Below are 27879 nucleotides of genomic sequence, written 5' to 3'. Positions count from 1 at the left end.
ATCCAGCCCTAGATGTCTGAATGGCTTTTGATCAAATACGCATAGTAAACACTCAGAACTCGCTATGGCAAGCAAAAATGGAGTTAGCATCAATTTACTGGAGTATCAAAGAAAGTGTGTTTTTATTAAATAGTAATTTAAAAAATAAAGGGCACTGAACAGTATTTCTTACCCTTGTGTTATCTTTGCAATCTACAGCCTATTCCTAAACAGGAAGTTGCTTTTTCTGCATCTGAGTTTAGAAATAAATCTTAAATTCTGTGAATTACACAATAACAAAGGTGTAATAGTACAATCCTGATTTTAGTGAGCAATAAAACCTCTAAGCAGGAACAAGTATGCAAATAAAGTATATGAGTACAGGTAATATAATCTGAGATCCAAATTAATTTTATTTCACCAGATACATTCATAGCAAGTAGACAAAAAAACTGGAGTAACAATTTTGTGAACTGTCCATATGAAATAAGATATGAGAAATATTGTACCTGAACAATGATTATCTTCCATCAATGTCCGTCATTAAAGTGGAGTAACAATACAGTGAAACTCAAAATGGAGTATACATTATTCAGTGTATATACATACAATTACACCTATGAAGAGAGAGAAAACATGAAATAAGTTTTATGAAATAGATTCATAGAATTTAAGTCCAGAACTGATGTTTAGATAATCTAGTCTGACCTTGTGAACCTCGCAGGCCATTACATTTCACCCAGTTACCCCTGGAGTGAGCACAATAAAATTTGTGTTTGACTAATGCATATGTTCCAAGAAGACATTTGGTCTTGATTTGAAGACATCAAGAGATGGAGAATCTATCATTTTCATTGGTAGTTTGTCCCAGTGGTTAATCACCCTCACTGTTAAAATTTTGTGCCTTGTTTCTACTTTGAAAATTGTCTGGCTTCACCTTCCAACAATTAGTTCTTGTTATGCCTTTCTAGGCTTGTTTATAGATCCCCCCCCTTTAATACCTGATATTTTCTCTTAGGTTCTTATACATTGTAATCAAGTCATCTCTCAATCTTCTTTTTGAAGAACTGAACAGATTGAAATCTAAGTCTCATTATAAGATATTTCCTACAGCCTCCAAATAGATCTTGTGGCAGTTTTCTACACCATCTTAAATTTTTCAACATATGGTCTAAAATGCGAACATCAGAACTGGATGCAATATTCTAGTATCTGTCTCACTAATGCAGTTTGATTCAGTGGTATGTTACAGACCTCCAGGAATAACCCTCTCTTGGACTTTGTTAATTAGTACATTGATCCATTTGCATTTAAGATTCTGCAGTTTTGAGTTATCGATAACTCTAAAACAGATAATGGCATCTACCATAGAGAGCCACGTACCAGCACCACCTCTTTTACTCACTCTGTCCTTCCTAAACAAATTATAAGTCATTTTTTGTAACAGTCTGATCATGCATTTCATCCTGCCAAGATTTCAAGATATATCAGTTATATCAAATTTCTTCTCATCTATGGAAATTTCCATTTCCTCTTACTTGTTACCCAGCCTCCTAGCACTAGTATATAATCAACTGAAAATTTTCTTCTCTTCACCTTCTTTGCCACCTAGGTTCAATTTGTTCTCACTATGCTAAGTTTGAGTTTATACTGCATTTGACTCTTAGCACCATCCCCTTAAATTACTTGTTTAAGAGCTCTAGCTAGTCTCCAACAGCGATTACTTCACTACTTTTGAAATGCAATCCACCATATTCATAGAGCCCCCCCTTTCACTGGAATGTGGCTCAATGTTCCACAAAACCCAAACCTTCAACTTCACACTGGTCACAGAGCTAATGGTTCACCTCCAGTATTTTCTGCCTTCTAGCACACATAGGATTGGAAGCATCTCCAAGAAGATCACTTGGACTTTCCTCCTCTTCAGCGTCCTTCCAAGATGACTGATGTCTTCTAACATCTGTGTAGTTCCATGTGATGCCCTGTCATTGGTTCCAAAATAGAGCGTATCCTAACTGTATATACTGCTTTACCAAACACAAGTTCCTTCCACAAAGGAGTTTACCCTACAGTTGGGACAAATATTACATTATGTGCAAAACAATACAGGAAAGTGATTCAGATTTGACTTGTGGAGGCAAAAGTCTATGTGGTGTGAATTCTCCAAGTAACCAGGATAGTGAGGATGTTTAATACGTAAGAGGCTATTCCAGGTGTATGGAGGCAGTGTGAGCCAAGGTAATTAGAATGATTTGATTACAAAGATTGTAAAATACTTATTCCTGAGATGTTGCCTCTTGTTCACCATCACAAGATCTTTCTAGCCTTGCACATGACTCCATTTACACCTATCAGGACCACCTGTTAATTAGCCAAAGAGAGGTTAGACAGGAGAGTGGAGTGAGCCAAAAAGGTCACAGTGGGATGAAACCAATGGACTTCTTCCTTCTTGTATCTGCAACACTTCTGTCCTGACCACACCATCTCCAGAGTGCTTATCAACCTAGCTCTCCCATCAGATGCATGTCCAAAATTACCTTACGGAGCTTTACCAATTCTCTACTATGGTATTGGATCTTTCCCTTGAACCATTTGTTATTTCTACATATATCAAATACTGACTTGTTTAAAAGCTTATTGTTGCTTTACCCTCTTCCTCACTAAATTGCTCACCCAACATCATGCAAAATGCCTTTAGTTTTCAGTTCTAAGTGCTGATAGTTTGCAATTGCATTCCTTGTAGGGCATTGGCACTCATCTGGGCCTACAAACTTACACAGGTGTAAGATCCATTGTAAAAAGAATATGAAAGTTCATAAGAAGTTCATACAATATCCTATAACAACTGTTGATGGAAAATAGGTTAAGTTGTTTTCAATAATGAGTGTTATAAACATATGCAAGAATACCAGACAGAGAGAGAGACTAAACTAATGCAAACAAAAATGGCCATGTTGATATAAGTCAAGGACTATGTTGAAATAATGCTTGGTAAAAACAAATGTAAAACCAGAAATTAATTAAGCGTAATTGGTGTGCTAAATATTAGGTCTAATTGGTAGACAAAATAATGAGGGATGGGCTATTCTACACATCACTTCCTTTTTGGGTCCTTATAGAACAGACAGAAGACAGATGGAAGAACAGAGGGAGGCTACAGAAACAATTATGGCAGCCACCACCATGATATTCTTTCAATCTTAATTGACTTGAAGGTTTGAGTGGTTGCACAATGGTTGCCATTAAACAGTCAACATTTTATTATACATCTGTTATGTATATATGATAAAGTTACATTCCTGTTCTAAATACAATGTAAAACCTGGTATCTCAAATACCACTGAGTAGTAAGTGTTGACAAATACTGACTTTTTAATGAAGAACACTGTACATCCCGTGAATTGTGTTGTTTTCCTAATGAGATTATCTTCACCTGAGGAAAATGTAGCTATATATTTCACCAAAAAATAAAAAACAAAAAAACACCCAACATCATACTATTGAAACATTAACTTGGCCAGTTACCATCTTGACTACTTTGCTCAGATATTGCACCTCTACCCCCTTTTTGTTTATATATTTATCTGTCTTTTTGCCTTATAAGCTTTTATGGGATGAAGTCACGCCTTCTTTTATGTTTGGTTAATGTCTAGCAGGTTTTTGGTGCCATCAAAAAATTACAAATAAAGAGCATAAATGAGTGTAAAGAGTGTAAACATCCATTTACCTCATTCCCAGAGTTTTCCAGCTGCTGCAAACAGCATATTTCAGAATTACTTCTTTTCTCCTAGCCCTTTGTCTGTCTTGTTTATTTTGACTGTTTGTTAGCTCTTCTGAACAAGGACAGTCTCTTACTAGATGTATGTTCACACAATAAGCACAATGGGCCTCCAATCTCAGCTGGCACCTCCTGGCACAACCACAATACAAGTAATAAATACTATTGCTAATTGAGCACCTGTCTTATCATATGGTAGAACAGAAGACAAGCATTCAGGAGGTACAGAATTATTTACATGTAGCTTACAATCCATTTTGCAGGAAGCCATCTGATTCTTACACTTTTCCATGGTGGTAAATTTAACTCCTGCTGACAGCCAAAGTAATTGCTATACACAGATTACAACTAACTGTTTGGAAATTTTAACTCTGTTTCTTAATTCCATTTTTATAATGTAAGCATTCCTATAGATCTGAGTTTCATTGCACAGATGGTCTGTGCAAAAACACAACAACAACTTATTGTTATACGGTTTTGGTGCCAAAACATACAGAAGTTTTATGTGCCTCTATGGAAAGGTAAGTATCAAGAATAAGGCCATATCTTGGGTAATAAAAGCGTCTTTTATTTCATCTTCTCCTTCACAATGGTGGCTGTTACCTGAATCTCTCTAGGCAACTGGCAGGTGATAAAAAGGACACTTGTTTCCTGAAACATCAGCAGTTCTAGGACTTTGTTTAAAATAAGCATGCCTACTCATAAAGTGTGGCCATCTTTGACTTCCATAGCAAGTTGATGACTGGCCCAAATTCATGCAGATCAGAGTCATAGTGATTTTCATGAAAGATGGTGTAATGGAATAGTACATGACAGGGGGAATCTAGTACTTTCTATTCAAGGAATATGTCAGCCAAGTTCCATGTATAGGTTCACGCACCAGGAATCAGGGGACCTGGGTTCTATTCCTTCTAAAGCCCCAATTCATAAAAGCATCCTTATGCTAAAGAAACAGCACTTTAGCATGACCTTCAGTTCCATTGAAATCTGTAAAACTGGGGATAATATTCTTATAGTCCAGCACTTTGATATCTACTGAAGAAAAACAACATATACTGTAAGTGCAAAGTAGAAGTATGGAGGTGGATAGTCCGGTGGCAAAAAACACAGGACTTTGAGCCTTCTGTGTTTTTTCATTCCTGGCTTCATCCAGACTTCCACACACAAGTCACAACCTCTTTGTGCCTCAGTTTCCTCATCTGCAAAAATGGAGACAATAGCTACATTCAGGGCTCTGATGTTTATTAATATTTGTACAGCACTTTGCGAAGCTCAGGTGGAAGATTTAAAAAGCATTATGTTAAAGTTAATGCATGAGCTGAATTAGCTATTGTACTACCGCCTCCATTTTATGGAGTGGAAAAGCAGGCGTGTGTCACTCCAAGGTGGATGATAATCATTGGCCTGCAGAAGCTATCCCCCATGTGCCCAAGCATTAGTGTAAGCCACTTAGCACATCCTTCCAAGACATTCAGAACATCCTTCCCTATTCTATTCAAGTAATCAACTTGTAACTGTTTTTGCCCTTCCCCATCCCCTCACTTATATATGGTTGCAGAATTATTCAGCACCCGTCAGTAAGTTTATGTGGGGATTTTTTGACTATTCTGTCACAGCTTGTTTTCATAAAAGACCCACCAGGGGAAAGAATGTGTGACATGAACACTTTTGATGTTGCATGGAGTACATATTACACACAGAGCTCAATAATCCTGGGTCAGACAAGCCCAAATGCTCTGCAATTCAACAGGCCACACTCATTTGCGTCCCATAAAGAACAGCTGCAAGGAAGTTTGTAGTGGAGATGAATAAAGATTCCAGGGTGTAAGCAAGTATGTTATTGTGTCAGTTACTCATCAAAATTGCTTGAAAGATGCTTGTGGTTCTGTCTCAGTATTGGTCCAATTTCTATTTTGATCTCATATGAACTCAGGTCCAAAGTCCTATCTGCCCTGGTTTCCCATGTGTCATTAATTCATATTTTAAACACATTTTTCCATGGATATATTCACTCAGATACATATTAGGCTCATAATAATAATAAAAATAATAATAAAGGCTAATAAAAGTGGGTTCTACATTGGACAGAACTAGTTATCTCATTCCTAATAGAAAGTACAAACCCTGAAGCCTCCCAAAATGAATTTTCAACTCTTTAAGAACATAAGAACAGCCATAATGGGTCAAGACCAATGGTCCATCTAGCCCAGTATCCTGTCTTCCAACAATGACCAGTGGCAGCGGCTTTGTAATCTTCAATTTATCCATCCCCTCAGCCATTCCCAGCTTCTGGCAAACAGCAATCCCTCCCTCTCCTGGCTAATAGCCGTTGATGGACCTATCCTCCATGAACTTATCTAATTCCTTTTTGAACCCCATTGAACTATTTTAATAACAGTAAAAACTCTGAGGTGTACATTGTGATGCTCTTAGGAAGTCAAATGGCAAATTGTACTACTAGTTCACTATTAGGGTTCTGATCCCTTGCACTTGGAAAGCATAACTCATTGCTCCTTTGGCAGCAGGTTGAGGTTGCAGGGTGTAGAAAGCAGTGACATTTATGAGCATGTGGTTACTGCTAATCCAACAAAATCATCATCCTTATTCTCCTCTGAGTCTTGCAAATGTAAAATTCACCTGCAAAGCGTAGAAATCTACTAATCTAATTCACACATGCAGGATGGAGAAGTGGATGTTTAAGGAGGTGCCTCCTTCTCTCTTGCAATCTAAAGAAGAGACCCAAAGGTAAGACAAAGGATAAAAACAAATTATATTTATTGCTAATTTAAGGCTGGATTGTGAACACCTTACTCACAATGTTGTGCTGAGCTACTCATGTGAATAGGCCTCAGTGTCCACTGTGCGACCACTTGTACAAGTAACTGCTCACCACTGAGAGAAAGCCAATCTGGCTTCAAAGTGTTGTACAAACATTATATAATTTAATTTCAATGCACCCCAGCTATCTTACTTTACACATGGAAAAACTGACGCACAGAGCAGTTAAATGATTTGCCCCTAGGCCACACAGCAATTGAGGAGCAGCGCTGGGATTAGAACTCAGGAGCCCCAGTCCCATATTCGGTCTATTGGTTGATGCTGCTTTGCTAATTTTTCACCAAGAAAACAACAGTCACATTAAAAGCAGTGAAAGCTGGAGCTGGCATAAATTGACACTGGTTAGCCAAATCTAAACAGGGGAAACATGACACAGACTGTATCTTTCCAAAAAGAATAAAATAGATTTCAGTGAATAAATATTGATTTGAAAAGAGGTCAGATATATTCATCCACCAAGACCTGTACTTCCTTACTGCACCTCAACACTGTCTCATAGAATCATAGAATCATAGAATATTAGAGTTGGAAGGGACCTAAAGCAGGACTCACCACCTCCCTAGGTAACCCATTCCACACAAAAAACTTTTTCCTATGTCAAAGGAGCAACTTGAGTAAACCCCCCTACATCAAATCCCCCCTCATTCTTCTCTTTTGCAGACTAAACAAGCCCACATATATACTATAAGGTCCTTACTCCTAACTCTTAAAAGTCATGTTTCTCTATTCCTGTGTTTGATCACTCCAGCTAGTGCCACTATTACTTGTGATTAGCCGCAGACCTGCGCCCATTCTTAGACCTGTGCTCTTTGCACTTCCTAATACTGCATCCTCAACACTGTCTCTGTCCACCTAAGATAAAAACATGACTGATATGTTGAGTCTTTAGGAAGAAAAACACAGTAGGTACTCTGAGCCTTTCACTTCTGCAACAGACATCTCCCATCTAACATCACTGACAAGGAGGACTTTACAACCCTTTAATCATTCTATGAAAGATCAAACTTGTCCAAAATCATCGGTGCAAACTCTCAATCACTATTGTTTAGTTATACGGTGCTGGGCCCAGCTTCCAACTCTGTGTATTGCAATTTTGTGCATGGTGTCACTCAGCTTTGATCCAGCTGCCTTCCATCATGACAAGGGGGTGGCCAGAACAAATTTGTATGAATGGCATTGCAGTCTGGTGCACAGGGTCATGGCATCACTCAGGCTTGGAAAAACGTGCCACGTTGCAATGCCACTCACTCAGATTTGACCCTGCTTCCCCTATCATTGCAGAGAAGCAGCCAGGCCAAACCTGGGTGGCACTGTGACTCTGTGTGCCAGGTCACAACACCCAGGCAGAAAGCCGCGTCCAGCCCTGCAGGACAGGCACTGCTGCAGAGGATGAGTACGGTGCAGGCTTGATCTCCAGCCCTGCCAACCCCGGGATATCTCCTTCTCATTTGTCACCGCTTTTTTTCTTATTTAAATAAAAAATCACAAAACCCATTACTTCTACTAAATTTACTGTGCCTGCTCTGTGATTATTGATAAAAAAAAATTCTGTGGCAAATCTGCATCCCTAATTAGTAGAGAGAGGGAGATTTTGAAAAGAAAGGATTTACCACAATTTTTATGACATAATAATAATAGTAATAATATCAACAAAATGGAGAAGAAAAACATCACCACTGTGTTTAAGACAAAACAAAAACAGATTCCATCAGCTAATCTAAGATTTAACCATTTAATCCATCGCTTATGAAAGTGTTGCTCTCGGCTGAAAAATGACATTGTAAAAGTGCAATCGTGGAGCTCCATTGCTATCATTTCTTGATGGTGCCATATACTCTAACTGCCAGCCCTGAAAACTCAACCTTGGGTCAAGACAGTCAAGTCTTTACTGAAAACAAAGCTGGTAAGAAATGACTTTTTTCTATGAACAAAATATCTTTACATTTTTTCTGAGTACACATAAAAAAATGAAAATTTCAGTTTAAATCTGAAAATGTTTGGTTCTAGTTTGCTGAAAATAAAAAAAACTCCTGTGTGTTCAGTTTTGTTTTTGTTTGTTTTTTCATTTTGTCAAAAATGCCATTTTTCTTTTGAAAAAATATTTCCACAGAAAACTTTGAACTACCTAACTGGCAATAAATGTTCTTTAGAGCAAATTATGTCCACAATAACACCTGATCAAACCTATTACTCTTCCCTGGGATTACACAGATGTACCTGAGGGCTTCATTGGAAAAGAATGGGATTGCACAAACCTAACTGAGAGCAAAATTGAGTTGCAGAATGAGTGATTATGAGTGATCAAGTATAAGCGGTAGAGAACCAATCTTGACTTTCAGATTCCAGGCTTGAGTTTCCAGAATGTGCAGTTAGAAAAACAAAAACAATAACAGCTTTTTAGTTGTAATGTGAGAAGCTCTGAGCTGGAAGTCATTAAGACATGTAACTCCACAATGATGTTTTTAATGAGTCATTTGCAAATGTTTACAGCATCTCTACATATAGGATGGCATCCACATTCCGTACCAATGCTGCAACATTTCAAACTATAAGGAATTATGTCCACACTACAGACTTAATCCTTCAAATCTTTTAATTGGATATAAATTTTGCTTATGTAATTAGTATGAGTTTGTGCCCTAAAGAGTTCGGCAATCAGGGTAGCCACTATTTTCATAGGAGACCGTGGATAAACATCCTTAACGTCTCAAAGTTTCTGGGCCAAGTCCAACCCTGGCATAAGAAGGTACATCATCATTGACTTCAGGGGAGCTGCACCCATCACAGTAAATACATGGGTTTGGCTCCCTATGTTCATTTCTTTTCTCATGTATTTTATCCATTGATTTCATACTACTCAACTGTGCAATGCTGTGTGTAACTGCAGGAGGTTTTTCTCCTTTTCCAAACAGGTGAATCCATAACTATTAAATGACAACACGTGTTCAGAAAGGGTCAGACGCCCACTGAATTCAATGAGGATCTTGCTGTTCATTTCAATGGAAATTTGCACAAAAGTTTGCTGAATACTGAACCACTGATATTGCGGAGCACATTGGTTTTTTATTCTGCCTAATGCATTGAACACCTCTTTCATATCTTGAAACCCACTAGGATGTTACCAAAGAAGTCAGTGCTGGAAAATAAAGTATTCACAAGTCAAATTATCCCATTACTCCAGCTGTCAGGGAGGAGAAAATGAGGCAAAACCAGAGTTTGCCAAACCTTGCCTTACATTAGAAATAGAGAAGAATTTACCAGCAGATTCTTGTTCACCTTTTTAACATAGGCAATCTAAATCTAAACCACATAAAATATTAACTATAAATTATTCATTACACACACACACACACACACACACACACACACACACACACACACAACCTAAAAGTTCAGGTAAGAAATCAAATTTAGGAGGTTTATTCCAGATAAAACAAAAACACCTTTTGAGGTTGTCAATTCTTTGCCCTTTTTTGTCAACTCCCTTTCAGGATTTTAAAAACTTCTATTAGGTCATCTTAAAATTCCTCTTTTCCAGTGAGAATGAGTTTCACTTATTTAGCCTTTCCTTATAAGTTATTGATTATTCAAAACCAGGCTAGTCTATCAGTAATATCCTTCCTGTGACCAACAATTTTTATCTGCAATGGTGCCCAGTACCTCTGAACAGAACACACACATATCTAATTGCATACACATTCAATATGTAAAAGTTGCTTTCTGCACTTAACAATGGTTACCTTTGTTTAGCATTTTATTCCTGGGTGATTATTCACATGGTAACCATTAACTGCTCAGTGTGAAAAAGTAGTATTTAAAAAATAGTGCCCCAAATTGGCCATCCATTGTAGGAATCAATCCACTAGACTTTTGCTTCTGAAACTAGAAAGGACTCATATTAGGACAGAAGTGAAACAGGACTGATGGTTTCCTGGAGTCTACTGTGGTCATTTTTCCTCATCAAGCAGTCAGACTCCATGGTGATGGGAGGGGCATAAAAACATCATAGATGGATTAGACAGACAGACAGACTACTGCATTATTTCAGTACAACCTCTGCTCAAAAGCCCATCTTGGAATAGTTGGGAATTGATGTTCAGGGAGAAGACTAAGTTATTTTGGTTGAGCTATTTGAGGAAGCTTAACACAGAATGACTCCACAATCTGCCTGGCTCTAGGCAGTGGTTTTAAAATCTCATTTAAATAGCAGAGCTATATACCAAGAGCAAAACAAAAACACAAAAACCCAGGGTTGCATTGATCACAAGAAATATCTAGCTTTGGCCGTGTGCTACCAGCTTAAGAATATGAAGAGGAAGATATTGGGAATGTATCACTTTCAGGTCCCTAATGCGCAATGGGATTATTAAACAATCCTAGTTAACTTTTGTTTTCATCTTAGTCAACGGGACCAGACTTGCCACATGATAAGTAGTTGCAAAGTAATTAAATATTTCCTATTCCAGTAGCCAGGTCACTTCTCTAAACTAACAGCATTTTTTACCAGAAGCTAGCAAACTGCTAATAAAAGTCAGGAACAAAACAGCTGGGGACTGCAGAATTCTGTTGCTATGGAAACCACTGCAGGTGTGTGGTCCAAGGAATAATAAAAACCAGATTTTTAGAGTGTGTTTAAAAAAAAGGAAGAGAAGACAGAGAGTGAAATAAATATTGCCAACTAAGGGCACTGAAAACAGTTTTGACAAGAGCACAGAATAGCATCGCTAAACGTGATCTGCCAGAACGTATCAGGGGACAAAGGGATGTAGGTGGAAGACATCTCGGAGTATAGGTATGCTGGCAGGGAGGGGACAAAACGGCATGAGCTACAGAAGAAAATCTAGTACAGTTCACCAAGTTCAGAACAGTTAAGAGAGGGAAAAGGAGAGGTTTGGAGACAGGAGTGGGAATCAGGAACTCCTGGATTCCCTAATCTATCTTCGGCCCTCAGAGTCCCTACCTGTAATATGAGGATCCTAGTTCCCAAGCATTATGAGGATTAGTGCATGACTGTATAGCACTAGGGGCAAGATTTAAAGATATTAAGGCACCTAAAGGTGCAGATAGGCACCTACTGGAATGTATAAAAACACCTGAGCAGGTTAGGCACTTAAGTCCCATACTGTGATTTAGGAACTGATTTTAAAGGTATTTAGGTGCCTAAAGATACACATAGGCATCTAGTGGGGAATTTCAAAAGTGCCTAAGCAGGTTAGGTATTTAACTCCCATTTATTTCAACAGGAGCTAGGCATCTAGGCACTTTAAAAATCCCACTAGGTGCCTAAATCCTATGTATTCATCATCATTTAAGACTGCTACAGACTGTATGAAGTGAAATTAAATGTGTGTATATGCAGGGGGCTCTTCGTAAAGGTTAGAGTTCATCTGAGGGAAGAAAGCAGCTGTGTTCTTTGAACTCCATGGCTACTTATGCAACCAAAATTGAGGAGGAAGCCTGGCTGTGGTGCTCAGCAGGTCTTCAGGAGAGACTGGGCTGCTTTAAATTTTAACCATACTACAGAGCTGAATTGAAGTTTGAACATTCTTATTTCAGGGCCAGATCCTCTGCTGGTGTAAATCAGCATATGGTATATATATCAATGAGGATCTGGACCACTACATCTACAGTAAAGTCACAGAGAACAAAGTTTGGGCCACAAACTCATTTGACAAAACTAGAACTGGCCACGTATCTTCAGAATGTTTTCCCACGCCACCGGTCTAGGAATTTTTTACGGAATGAGTCAGACTTGTCCTGTTGATCCTGTATTTCCTCCTCACCTCTCACTTAGATCTTTTACATGCCTCAGTTAATATGACCTGTCTCTAAGATGAGTAAGGAAAGCCGTGCCTCCATCACAAACTGCATTACATAGTATATCTGTGTCCTCTTTCAAAAGCTAACCAAAAATGGCCAAACTCTGAGACTTCCTTACCATATAACATATTCAGGAAAAAAATAGCCCAGGGCTTTCACACTACAGAAACAAAAAAATAATTCTTGGCACCAATGCCTACTGCAGACGGCAGATTTTATTTTTCTGAATCAAGTTGCTTATCTTTAGATCAAGGCATAAAAACCTTAAAACAAACTGATTTCAAGAAAAATAAATTATTTGGTATTGTCATGTTTAAAATCTGTAATGACAATTAGCTGTATTTGTTACTGCCAATTAGGAGTATCGAGTTTTTTACATTACACATCACAAAGTCATATGAGAGGTACTAAATAGGCCAGCTCTTTGCTACCACATGTGCCATTTTTCTCAGTGATAATTTCATGCTATTGAAAGTCATTTTTTTCAGGTATGCAGAAAGGCACCCACCTACTATGCCAAGCTGCATTTAATGGTTGGCACTTCCTCAGATGTTTGTACCTTAAATGTTAAAACAAAACATATGCTAAACTATATTTCCATTATATTTTGCACAGAGTTTTGTTATGCTGGAGATTGAATGGCTCCTAATAAGCTTGTCTTTGAGCTATGGGCAATCACATTACGTCCACTGAAGATTTTGAGCACACTGGCTTCCTTTCATTCAAGATAAATGAGGCAATAATTAAATGCCTGCTTTTTAGTGATAGCTCAAACAATGGAAGCCACCACATAAGGTTTGACTGAATGCAAATGCAGGGGCTGGTGGTTGATTTGATTAAGAGGGGTGGTTAGGAGTGTATGTGTGTGTGTGACAGAGACAGAGTCAGAAGCAGCCAGAAAGCAGGTACGGAGAAGCAGAAAGTGAAGGAGATAAGAGAAGTATTGGGAGCATGGCATTGATTGAAAGCCAGGCTTTCTGGGCAGAGTGCTGGCAAGAAAAAGGCTTGGAATTATGAATGAAGCTGCTGCCCCCTGTTTAATTCCTACCGTGTTCAGGAAAACAGGACTTTGTGTACATTCTTTGCCAATAGGATACATCAAATAAAATATCTGACTCTTTTATCAATTTCTACTCCTAACAAACACAACCTGCAAGGCCCTGAATATTGACTAACCATTCAGACCAAAATGGTGTAACAGTATTATTGATGCATTCTTATGCTCAGCTGAAAACTTCAGGATGATGACTACAGCAAAGGAACCCAAAGACCAGAACTATTCTCATTTGGAAAAAATACCCAATCATTCAATATCTTCTAGATTGCTGGTTAAAATCTAGCACAAGCTGAGAGTGGCTGCAAGTTATCATCATCTGATGTCTAATTACTGGCCTTTGAGAAATGAGACCTGGTCCCAGTGGAAGAGGTTCTTGCATCACAATCACTCACAATTTTAAATCAAGATTGGATCCTCTTTTAAAAGCTATGCTTTAGGAATTATTTTGGGGATTCTCTATGGCCAATGTTTTATAGGAGGCCAAATAGATAGATAATCACAATAATCTCTTCTAGTCTTTGAATCCATGAATCTATGAACACACAGTCATATACTCACATGGTATAATATACTTATATGAAAATACACACATAATGACACACTACATACATAGAGGCATGTTCCAATACTAACAGAAGTTCAGTCATTTTTGTGGCTAGCTAGTGCCTATCTACCAAATCTACAATTGTATGTTTTATTAATAAATGTTGGTAGGCACTTGCTAACTGGTGCTTGCTATTTATAAACCTAGGATCTTTTCTTAATCCTATAATACGTTTAACTCAGTTAATCCCTCAAAACTCAGGACAAGCAAAATGTAATACATATGCCTTCTAACTCTCTCCCTTATGACTATGCTTTGTGATACTGAATCTGATTTTGAGGTCACAGTATATTTTAGGGGTGAAATCTCAAGCCAGGGTGTGCGTGTATGTACATTCATGAACACTGGGGAGGGGAAGGAGGAGAGGGGGGCAGTGTTGTAAAGTGGTTTTGTACCTTCAAAGTCCTGGGTTGTTCAGAGGCCTTAGGGGCCTGGTTAAATTATGGCAATCTGCCCAAGCAGTTGCAGGACTGCCTGGAATTTCTGCAATGCTGTGGCCCGGCCCCGCTCCACCCCCGGCATGCCTCTGCTGACCCCAGCCCCACCACTATCATGCCCCCTAGGCTGGGGCTTGTGATAAGGCCTACGGCAGTCTCTGTAGTGCCTGCTCTGGAGGAATCATTTGCTCTCCCTAACAGAAGCTTTTAGGACCCCTCTATGCCACTCCAGCCCTTTTATGCAGTGGAACAGGGCTTAAGCAGGGGTGAAGAGCTAACCTCTGGTATATAAAGCTGTTTTAAGATAGGTGTTTGAAGACTAGGAGATGAGCACATAATTACATTGTAATTATAGTTCCAGAGGGGTAGCCGTGTTAGTCTGTATACAGCAAAGACAACGAGAGCTCTGTGGCACTTTAAAGACTAACAGATTTAATGTTTGTAGACATAAGCTTTCGAGAGACTTAGCTCTCTTCTTCAGATGCATCTTCAGTACTGCATCTGAAGAAGAGAGCTAAGTCTCTAGAAAGCTTATGTCTACAAATATTAAATTTGTTAGTCTTTAAAGTGCCACAGAACTCTCGTTGTCTTTATTGTAATTATAGTGTAATGCACACTCACAAAGTAAGGCTTGTGAATTGAAGCTGAAGGTATACATTTCCTCACTGCTGAGTACTTAACCATGCAGCCTGACTGCAGTGTAACTTTTTATTTTACATTAAAATATAAAAGTTACTTTCTTTCTTTATCAAGGGAATATGAAATGGGCTTCCTCTGTGCCTGAAAAACATGCCAGAAAAGAGCTTCACTCACAAAAGAAACCAACAGTGAAACTGCAAAATTTTGTTTAAAAAGAATACAGTACTCTGTGCTAATGATTCGATGTAGGATTTTTTGCCTCTCAGAGCAGGCATTGTGTTTTCTCCTAGATCTCATACAGTATTAAGCACAAGATTAGAGGTTAAAAAATAATTATCCATTGTTGGTCTCAGGCACCTGCAATGGGTTGTCGAGAGATCACAGGGCATCATGCGTCACCAAGATGGCTTCCTCCTGAGTGCCCCTGGGTCGTGCATTCTGGTGCATCCCTTGGAGTTATTAAGAAACAGGACCTGGGCGCCCAGCCATTTTGTGGCTGATACCTCCATAGGTGTGCAAGAGGGGAGAATTAGGCTCTTTGAGTGCAAGTTTGTGCTGAGACTCTAAAACATTCAGCACAAAACCTGCACCCCCAGGAGGAAGAGGTGAGTGGGGTGGGGTGGGGTGGGATAGCTAGCTTTGAGCCATCTTTGTGGTCTCCCAATTTTTAGCCATTGTGTGACTGCATAAATTACAGCAATATATCCCCAGCTCCTCAGACGTGTTAGGGCTACATCTCTGCCAGGGGTTTCATGGGGTAGCATAAACTTCCCTGACTGAAGTCTGTGCCAGAAGAAATACTTCCCTGACCAGATCCAGGACTCCAATGGTTATTTACAGCTGCCAGGGCAGTGTAAGAGGGCCATGGCGGGAGAAGAATCATTCCCTTGGTATCCACCTCCTCTTGCGCATTGCCACTGCCATTAAAATGTAATAGCCAATCTGTCCATCCATTCCTTACTGAGATTTAATGCTTCTCTTAGAAACACTGAATTGTTTTTAAAAATGCAGCTTTTTTTTTCCACTATTGTCCATCCCAGTTTAGTATCACTTTAAAAAAAATTACTATAGCGATGCTGTGAAACACATAGCAGCAAAGCCACTCTCCTTCACTTTACTTTGTTCGTTAGAAGCGTATCCCGTGGTTCTCAAAATGATGGTATTATTTTGCCTATTTAGAGCTAAGCAAACTATTTGCAGCAGAAAATCAGTTTGACAAATATAGCTTCTTCTCCCCATTTGAGTTATTGGCAAACACACACAGATTATTACAAATGACAGTTCTTTGAAATAATTCAATGGTTGTTTCATGCAAAAACACTATCCTCTAGGTTGCTCACAAACCGTTAGCTGCAACTGTTGCTTTGAGTGTCTGTTGTTTGTGATTCACCATTCACTATGTGCGGTGATTCTACAGTGAGTCACGTGGCATTGTTTCTGCTCTGTGACTGAACCTTTTTTAAACGGGAGGAGAGCTTAAATAAGTATTTTGTGGTACAGATGTTTATTCAAACACATTTGCATGAGTATTTACGACACTTCAATTCCACAAATGTGTCCTTGTGAACCAAAATAATCTCTTATATAAATGCTTTTGTACAAAGATGACCACAAGGGGTTGAGAATCTCACACAGTGAGATTTTTGATTTAAGGTGAGTTTGTCAATACTTTTATTTCACTGTATTCTCCTGGCTGTAGTAATAAGCTGTCTGCCAATACTCAGAAGATGTTGCACAAATGTATCGGCTCTGTGCTTTGATTTGGCAATTATCCCTTTTTGGCCTGGAACTTGCACCATATGATGCTCTCTGTTAACTCTGCTCAAAGGGATGGGGCTCGTCCAGCTCACTACATGCAACTTGCCATTCTGAGGGGATTTGAATGAGTGGTGCTAGCGTTGTGGGTGGAGCTGGCCTCTGCCCACAGCTTTTGCTCAGCACAGTAGAGTAGTTCCTGGATAACCAGCCACATGATGGAAGAAACCATTATTTACCTCTCCTTTAAACAGGAGAAATGTGAGAGTCTCACAAGCCCTGTACACTACTTTAAAAGCTACATATGGGCAATTCAAAGTGTGTGGTATTTAGCAAATCTATTTCCAGGACTTTAAAGATCTCTTATCATATACAAGCAGCTCTAGTAACGCTAAACAACTGTTCAGGTGTGGAACAAATAAAGTGAATATGAATTTCCTGCAAATATCCATCATTCCTTTATTTGCACAGTCATTACCATGTCTTGATAAAGGAGCGGCATGGTATAAATTCAGGACTATGGCAAAGCTCACCTGCTGCTCCAGAAACATCATGCTGGAGTGTGCGTTGTCGGGTATGTGCATTTGCTCTGCCAATCAGTTTTGAGCTGTCATCTGATGGTGTTAGTAATGACCAAATTAACAGCTACTCCAAACTCCCTGATGCAGCCTTCAGCAGTGTAATGCCAAAGGTTGGATAACTTCTGCAGATTTTGACAGCTGCATCTGCCATAAAGAGCTCTGCTCTGGTCACTTCCCAGTGATACTAGCAATGAAGAATGTGAGCTGCATATTAATGAGAAAGGGGCTCCTGGAAGAACTGACCCTTTAGCACTTGAGAATATAAGGAGCAGAGGAGGGAATCTTTTAAGAAATCTTTTGTGCAGCAGGAGACGTTTGCATTTTCATTTTTTTGGATGCATTCTTTTTCATGTATTTTGTGGACATTTAAAGACCATGAAACATGATGGATTGACAGCCCCAGAGCCTGAAGTTCTGTATGTCTCTGCAGAACACATACAGCACAAACAACAGCAATACATGCTTCCCAGCATGACCCTACCAATGAACATCTACCATAACCTGGAGGGATCCTGTTCTGTTTAGGTTCTTCTACCATGCCCATCACTGTGGTATCTGACTGCCTGTAGGAGTGAGAGACTAATTCAGCATAAGTACCCATTCAATCTAGGATGTTGTTTTTTGAGACTGCTAACAGGGGTGCTAATTGTGGTAGTGGGTACAGGGGGTGCATAAAGGTTACAGAGATCCCCTGGATCTGGTAGCTACATTGTATTTCACAAAGAGTGTCACCTACTGAAACCCTGTGTCACCCTATTCATCACAATCTGTGCAAAATATATATGCAGATAATATCGTAAGGCAATACGTATCTATATCAATATAGATATATTGGAAATTAGGTTCTTAAGACCTTGTAATTAAAGGCAGGTCACCTAGATGTAGCATGCCTTTGGTCAAGTTCCAACAGCCAGAAGGAAGAAGACCTATCTGACCATTGCGTAGTGCGTGTCTTACAATGGAAGTTGATTTGCACACCAAGCTAAATGCTAATGAAGAGATTTCAGGGACTTCAGAAGGAAATATTAAACAGGAAGACCGATGGGGGGAGGAGCTTTTTTCAAGTGAATAGCAAAGGACTTGTCTAATATATTTAGGGATGCAGAAAGAAGCCCTGGCATTCTTCATCTAGGGGAGAGAAGCTGCAAGCGGGTTTGATTTAATGAAAGAAGAGTTGGTTGAAAAACTCTAAGAAGGACTTTGGGGAAGCAATATCTTGTTAAACAAAAAGGCATCTTCTTAGCAGAGTTTAGGAATTAGTATGTGTGTTATGTTTTATTTTATATGTAACCCTTTGTTTCCAATATTTCTTCTTGCTGTCATTTGAACCTCTGTTCGTTGTTAAATAAACTTATACTTGCTTTATCTATAGACAAATCTAAGTGCTATGTGTTAAGTGGAGCTGTGTTCTAAGGTGTAACTAGCTGACTGAGGTACTGTTCCTTTGAAAAGAGTAGATCTGGTAATCCTATGTGTGTCCAGTGGATAAGAAGCTGAACACGGCAGGGAGATGTTCAAAGGACTCAGGGGTTGGAGAGTGCCTATCACTAGCCTGTATAAGGGACAACAGAGCCCTCTATGGCTGAGAGGGTAGGGGTAGTATTGCCCTCTGGCTGGGAGAGTCAGGGAGCTGACCTCTGGCATGTGCAGACAAGTCTTCCTCATGCTAAGGGCAGGTGGTAGCGAGGTGTCTCACAACCCTGGGTACCTCTGGGAAGCATCACAGTGATGGAGAATCCACCATGACCCTTGGTAAATTGATCCAGTGGCAAATTACCTTCACTGTTAAACATTTACTCCTTATTTCTACTCTGAATTTGTCTAGCTGCAGTTTCCAGCCACTGGATCATGTTATACCTTTCTCTGCTAGACTGAAGAGGCCATTATCAAATATATGTTGCCCATGTAGATACTTATGGACTGTAATCAAGTTAGCCTTTAACCTTCTCTTTAGTAAGCTAAACAGATTGAACTCCTTGAGTCTGTCACTATAAGGCAGGTGTTTTAACTCTTTAATGGCTTTTCTCTCATGGCTCTTCTCTGAACCCTCTCCAATTTATCAACATCCTTCTTCAACTGTAGACACCAGAACTGGACATAGTATTGCAGTTGTGCACCAGTGCCAAATATAGACATAAAACAACCTCTCTGCTACTTGAGATTCTTCTCTTTATGCATCCAAGGATCATGTTAGTCCTTTCAGCCATAGAGTCGCACTTGGAGCTCATGTTCAACTGATTATCCATGCCTAACCTCAAATCTTTTTCAGAATAACTGCTTCCCAGGATAGAGTACCCCATCCTGTCAGTACAGTTGACATTTTTTGTTCCAGGTATATACATTTACATTTAGCTATATTAAAATGCATATTGTTGGCTTGCTCCTAGCTTACGAAGCACTCCATATCACTCTGTATCAATGATCTCCCAATTTTGGAGTCAGCTGCAAACTTTATCGGTGATGATTTTATGTTGGTTGATGTGTCCCTGTGGACTATACATTTTAATCACTAGAAACCTTAGGGAATTTAATATTTTATGTTACATTGTTTGACAGCTCACTTGGACTCATGGATTTTTCTGTTTGCATGGTAATGAAGCGCTTACTAAGAATCTTGAAGGAAACCAACACACCAATGAAATTTGATGCCTACTATCTGAGAGTCACACTTGGGGAATAGACCAGTAGCCTGGTTAACAGTAGAAAAAAATAAAAGGAACATAAGAGGGTATACAGTAGAGAACACCAGCTATATCAAAAATTAAATTGTACAAGAGGAAGAAAATGTGTTTTATTGTGTATTGAAGCTCAGAAAGGATGTATTGACTTGAGTGCACATGCAAGGAAAACGTCACTGCAAACACTGTATCAACCTGGGCTCTCCCGATGCTGTGAAGGGGAAGCTACAGTGATGGGAGACATTTCTTTCATTACAGGACAAGGACACAGGCTTTTGCAGTCATGGTTGCAATGATAGGTATTATATAACTGATCTGGGTGTGCCTAAGGTCTACACATGGATTTTGCATCTGTACAACTATTTCAGATAGGGGTGATTTTTTTTTACACCACTATAGGTATACTGGTACAACGCCTAGTGAGGATATAGTTATAGTTAAAGCAGTACAGCTTGTGTGTACAGACAAGGCCTGTGACAAGGCAAGTGAGATGATGTAAAGTTTGTATAGGAGAGACTATACTAGCGTCCACGTTAAGCTCCTGAGCCTGCCCAGTGTGAACTAGAGATGGGATTTTCAAAGCACACAGGTTTGCCCTAATTCTGCTCCCAGTGCCATCAATGGAAATTTTATCCTGACTTCAATGGCAGCAGAATGAGGCCATTGTTGAACACTTTTGCAAATGATGTCCTATAGGCTCCCAGAAGCCTGAGCAATGTCAGTGGGAATTGAATGCTTGTGTCATAAAAGTACTGGGCCTACTCTTCAACCAATCTTCCTACCCTCCTGAGATCTTTCCAAATGTTAAAGATCTCACCTCTGACAAGTGAGGATAAGACTTGACAGCTGTTAGTCTGGGGAAGGGAGGGAGGGAGGGAGAGACTTCATTCAGCTGCATTGTACATAGTATTTTAGACTTTGTAACACAAACTTAGGACCCAGTGCCACTTTGCAGATAACAAACATGGAAAATTTCAGCCCAAACGGTCAATGTCAGAAAGTCACATGTACTTTATATAATAGAAGCTGATTTGGGAATCGTAGGAATAACCGCCAGCTCTCAGAATGCAATGCTAACCATCTGGGTGTAAAACCAGCTCCTTTCAGGAACAACGTTAACCTACATCTGTAATAAAGGGTAAGGTCTGGTGTTAATAAAATCTTATCAGTGAAGTGGGGCTTTGCCAAACTGAGCTCCAGTCACCACCTCCAACTTCCTATTTTGCGGTATTTCTTGGTTATCTTCAGTGGCCAGTTTGTAAACATTGCTGCTGAGACTGAGCTGCTCATATACCTCTGGAGGTTGTATGGAACAGTGCAATCTCTTGCTCTTTAAGCCTTTTTTATGAGTTCATATTAGTTATCATATGCCCCTTTGAAAAAACCTTTACAGTTGTGAAATGAGGGAGTGCTAAGAAATAACACTGAGGTGCATCAAAATGGTGATCTCTATTCACATTGTAACTCTAATAGTTATTGTATGATGCAGAGCAACCCTGATGACTTATAGATGGAAATAACACGGAGAGGGTGCATATCAGTGATTACACAAAAGGAATGGGTGTCAGAAACCTAGGGATTCTACTCCCACATTGGCCACCAGATCACCATGTCATAATAGGCAAATACTTTCTCTCTCTGCACCTTAGTTTCCCCATAAGGAAAATGGGGTTAATACCCATATACTTCACAGCTGTGAAATGAGGTTTACTAACTGTTATTAAAGCATTTTGATATCCTCAGTGTAAGTCTATATGTAAGTTCAAAGTGAGTTCCTGGGACAAGGATTGTCTTTTTGTTCTCTTTGTACAGCACCTAGCACAATGGGGGTCCATGACTAGTACCCCTAGCTGCTACAAATACAAACATCATCATCATCACCACCACCACCACCACAATTAATATCAATATAAATCCATTAATTGCACAATCCTTAGTCATAATTTTCAATGTATACTTGCTTATGATCAAATGTATCTCTGCTTTAACAGTCTTTACCCTTACAACCTGTCCAGACCTCTTTGATCCTTCTGTGGTCATAATGCTGAATTTTTGCTATCACAATCCTCTTCACAGCGGCAGAGCAATGTAATAAACCTAGGAGTATGACTTCTTCGCCAGACTGAAGAATGGGAGAAGCTGCGTTGAGTGAGTAAAGAGTCTTATTCAAACAACCTTTCCATAGTAGCCACTGAATTAAAAATATCACCGACAAGTCACTGTTTATCAACACACAACAAACAGAATAGGAAATAATTACGGTGATTCAGATATCATTGTGTGCTCTGTGTTGGTAACGGGTGACCATTTAACAGTGACTACATTATAATTGTACTTTGCAGTTATGGAGCATTTTAAGGACTATGAAATGCTAACAATGCTCCAATGAACTGGGCACAGAGCTGGGAATCAGGAAAATCACTTCCCCATTCTATGACTAATTCCCCTCTCACCTCCTGTTTGTTTAGACAGGAGTGTCAAACAAATGGCCAGACCCAGTCCACGAGCTGCATTTTTCCAGTCCTTGTGGCCTCAGAGATAATCTTCCATGTAAATGAAGTGTAACTAATACAGTAATGGCTACCTTAGTCTGCTCAGCCTGAAGCAATGACTCAAAGGAATGAATTTCCCTGGCCCATATTAATCTGATTGAAGTGTTAACTCCAAAGCCCAGTGATGACATTTCAGTGTCAACATTAACTCTTTCATAGTTGATCATTTTAGCAAACAGAAGGGGGTGGGAATGAAGCATGTGGGGTAGGAACTGAGAGTTTTTGCAGGGAAGGAAACCCAGAGAGAACAGAGGAGATTCACAAGGATCAGAAAGGGGATGAGAAAGAGAAAGGAGGATGGGGAAGGAAGAGAAACAAAGGGCAAAAATAATGGTAACTTGCAGGACATTGTCTCCCTGACAGATGAAAAGACACAGAACAAACAATAAAACAAAAGCTAAATGTTTACTTACTCCTTAAAGGCTGTCTCCTCCCCTGGATGTTTGTGCAAGCCTCCTGCCAAGCATTGTGGGTAAACTGCAGTCCTCAATTTCTACCACAGCCCACAGATCATAATGAAACATGGAACTCGGCCTTCACCTCCAGGTGACTGAAACAACCCCATGTTAGACTGTAACCTCTTCAGGGCAGGGCTTATCTGTCACTACATGGCTGTGCAGTGCTTAGCATAAGGGGGATCGCAAGACTCTAGTGTAAGACAAATAAATTCCTTAAGCCTCATAATATCCCTATAAAAGTTATCTGCAAGTAACAGATGGGGAACCCGAGGCACAGACAGGTTAGGTAATTGGCTTAAGATGGCAACAAAACAGTGGTAGAACCAGGAATGCAATCCAAGATACACAAAGGTTTCCAGTCCCATGTTCCTATCACTAGAATACGTTCCCTCTCTATATACAGATTTTATTGATAAAATTTACTCTTTTTCTCTTAAACTTCATTGTGTTTCCTACAGTACTAGCTACCTTCTGCTGTGTCAATGGAGGAGCGATGGGATCATAGGCATGATGGTTTGAAAGAATAAGTATCAGTGGTGCTTAAAGCAGTGATTCCCAGGTGTGCAACTGGGAGCAGCCATGTTAGATCTGATGTAGGGCACATCTCCCAATTCACACAACACTGTCCCATGCCAGAGAGCGTCTCTAAACCATAATCTTCTACAAGCATATCTCTACAACGCTGAGCACCAACGGTATAAAAACAACAATTGCCTTGAAGACAGATGATTTCAGCAGAAAGGTTTATCCACTAGATCTGTCTGAACTAAAAAGAGAAATAATGAGGGTTTACAATCTTGGCAAAAAATTGTCTTCACAAAAGCTACCATGTCTATCCTAGATGGAAGAGAAGGTTGACAAAGACCATCCTCGACAATTATACATGGAACAAGAAGGGTGACAGAGACTGAATAGCCTTGAGATTAGTAATGGATTATGGAGCTCTTTATTGTAAGGTTGCCACTTCTAACGCAGCTAAAGGGTCAGTAGTGATCAGACATCACGGACATCCGTCAGCCACTTGGTGGCCTAGGTGCCGCTTTATTTATTTATAGGGATATGTATGGTGTTCAGAGCATCCCACAAATATTAATGAATTTTACCTTTCAATGCCCACTTTCGTTGCTAGGAGTTACCAAAGGTCTTCCACTGCAACTTGCACTTATGCACAGTAGAAGGCTAACAGTGACTGGAAGAATGTCTCAGAGCTGGTCAGACTCCACATGCACAGGTCACAAGGGTTCTACACCGTGGAATCTCTCTAATTATGTATTTAAATTATTTTCCCTTCTTGTTATAAATACTAACACATAAGGGAAGGCGAACTTCACCAGCTCCAATTGCTTGCCTTCTAATGAATCTTTTCATCAATTTATATGAAGTATTATCTCAAATGTATAGCCTGGGAATTTGAAGCACAAAGAATTTTCCATGTTCACAGAGGGCACCTGTGGCAGTGCCTGTAAAGAACCCAGATCTCTCAGTCATGTGCCTTTAACCACAGGACCATCCTTTCCTCCCTAATAAATTGATGATCTCAATCTATATCCTCTTGTGCAGTTATATACATTTCATATCCACTTCCATAGGAGCCCTGTTAGCAATCTCAAGAAAGAGGCCAACAGATATAGACCTCTTCCATCACCTGTTGAAGTCAGTGAGACTCTGAATGGGTTTTGGCATCTGAACTGCCGACCCTTAAAAGAGATCCTTCCACGTCAAAACTGAAGCGTAATGGGACAGTATGGAGGATGGTCACTGCTGGTTGTGCTGCACTTCTTCTGTGTATAAATAGAAGGATTTCAGGCATCAGGGCTGTTAATCTACATTCAAGTTGTAGTTGAGACATTGGCACAGCCATAGCTACCCTCTTCACCAAGGAATACTTTGACTTTCAAACCAGATTATGAAAACAAAAATCTTAGTTACTTGATTTCTTTGACGGTTTCAAAGTAAATTACAGCGCAGTACATCAGAGGCAGAGCTCTGCAGTAAATATAATTCATTTATAACAACATGAAATGATTCTTAAATGCATCACCGGAGCAACTAAAAGGTGGTTTTTTGGCATGTCATTGAATTAGGCGGAAACACGCCACGTTACAAATTTCCCACCACTAACAAAGTGCTAAATTCTAAATATACTGGTTTATTTGCCTTTCCAAATCCTGTAATTAATATTGCCAAGTTCATACATAAATACGTATGTGGCGAGTGATAAAAAAAAATAAGCTCTTTCTGGCACTAGGCAGGAACTGAATTATTTTAATACAGCGTCCATGAACTGTATTTGCCTGAGTTCTAAATGTGCCATGTCTTATTTTCCATGTCTTCTCTGGAACAAAGCTCTTGAAAGCTTTTCCATGCCTTTGGACAAAGCTCTTGAAAGAACTTCCTGTCCATTTCCAAGGAGATGGGCTCCATTTAAAGTTGTCAGGAGTTTAATGTATTTGGCGTGCTTTGATTATCCCTGAAGAAGCATGAGTTAGAATCCAGTTGGTCATTCCTCAGGAGGCTGCTGCAATCCAGTGCATGGAAGGGAGCACTTTACATTTAATCAGCTGCAGCCTGGCTTCCTCGGCTTGCAATCCCTTTCCCTGCTGATGATCAGGCTCAGATCCTACTCTCGTTTCAATTGCAGATCACTCAATAAAGGTGGTGAAGAGAAGCAATTCAAAATCAGGGGAAACCAAGTGAGAGAAGGATGTAAATTAGAGTTGACACCTGTTGTCATTGGGTGCTGAGCTGGACTGTGTGCCCGGCTGGTCTCCGTGAATACACGCTTGCAGTGTCATCATTCCAACCCTTTATTTTATCCACGTACGTGTTTTATCTTTGGGTCTAGGGGCTGACTTTTTAAACTATGTTTGTACTGGTTATCTACCACAAGAAGAATCCCTTATCGGGGCCTCCAGGGACTATGGTTATACCAACAGTAACAATAATAATAAGGAATGCATCGGGAGGCAGCATGCTTCACAGGAAGGGCTTAGAGTCAACAAGTCCAGAGTTCCAATCCTAGACTTTCACTGGCTTGCTGCATAGCCTTGGGCAAGTCACTTCACCTTTCTCTGCCTCAGTTTCCTCATCTCTAAGTGAAGATACTACTTTCCTTCCTAGCTCTGTGCATTTGTAAGGTTGATGTTTCATGCTTTGAATGTGCCAAGTGCTATAGAAGAGATCAGTATTATTCTTAACGTTATGGTGATCTCTTCATCACTATGAACTTGTAACTAAGAATCAAATGTGGACTTTCAAGGAAGCCAGTATTTCAAGCCTGTTGCTTAAATCACGGAGCCAATTCCTCTGGCATCTTAATGTTACATTATTTCACATCAGAAGCTTCAACTCTAAATAATAACTAGATCAAAAACTAAAGGTTATGTCCAACAGCTGCTTGGCATTTTCTTCCTTTTTCCCCATAGAGATCTTTTATATCTCAGTGAGATTATGCTTTAGATTTTGCTAAGCAGCAGCTATCAAGTTGATCAAATCTCCAACACCTGCATATATTTTGGTTGGTCTTTGCTGCACTTTTTCAATCGCTGCAATGTCTTTAAAGCAACAATACTGCAAATATTCACATGGGCGCTTAACTTCACGCATTGCGATTAGTACCACTGAAGTCAGTGGAACAACTGACTGCGAAAATTGAAGTGCATGTGTAAGCATTTGCAGGATCCAGGCCTTAAATTGCACCATTATTGCCTTTTAGTTGGCACATGATACAGCACAGCGCCTATCAATTATATCCTCTTGAAAGATGCATGCAGACATTACTATGCCTTTTTTCCTGTTCTGACAAACATGGCACAGATGGTATGACCAGATTAATTAAAATCACCCCCAGGTTTCATTTGCAGTTTGTGTTCTGCATTGTTCTCCCATTTAGACTAAACTCCTTCTGCTTATTTGTTTTCAGTGTTAATTTTTATTTTTAAACAGTATACATCTGCTTTACTCGTTACAATAAATATTTTATATGCACATTATGTAGCTAAAAGATTCACACATTGCAGAAAAGGACTTTCATACAATTTTCTGTCTATCTATACATTGCAAAAGGCTTTGGCTACTAAATCAGAGCTGTATGTGGAGTTAGACTAAATGAAACTTATTTTATCTTGTGACAACAGAAGTCAGTAGACCAGACCAAGAGAGATGGGAATGAAAGGGAATGAAATTGAGGAGGAAACTAATCCAGAGAGGGAAGGATGTAAGTTCTGTAGGACAAGCCAGTTGCAATAGAGACTGTAATTTATGTGTAATATAAAAACTATATTGATTTCCCTCAAAAGTCCTACTTCCTGAGTCCTCAGAAATAAGCATTAACAGTTTTCCTATTTTCTTTTTGAATATTGGGCTTGGTGCATTTTCTTCATATAACTTCTCCGGTTTAAAAAAAAAAAAAAAAAAGCTATTCAACAGATTTACTTACCACCCTAAGGAAGCTGCTCAGCACTTCACAACTCCAGAAAGATGCTGAGACATACCAGGGTACAATCCAGACTAAGGAACAGCTATGTCACCCGTGCCCTCTAACCTGGGGTGCCCTTTACAATGCTTTGCTGCTGCAGCCTTCAGCCTGGACTGCTCATAAACAGCCTTCAGCATGCAAATCATTCCCACCTATGTCTATGTGTGTGCTGCAGCCTGCCAGCCACACCTTGGCTGTTATCAGCCTTAGTTATATTGCAAGGTGA

The sequence above is a fragment of the Emydura macquarii genome, unplaced genomic scaffold (genome assembly GCF_026122565.2).
Source record: "Emydura macquarii macquarii isolate MOO-44397 ecotype Brisbane River unplaced genomic scaffold, CSIRO-AGI_Emac_v2 contig_1027, whole genome shotgun sequence".
Taxonomy (NCBI): Eukaryota; Metazoa; Chordata; order Testudines; family Chelidae; genus Emydura; species Emydura macquarii.
This window is presented reverse-complemented; position numbering follows the sequence as displayed.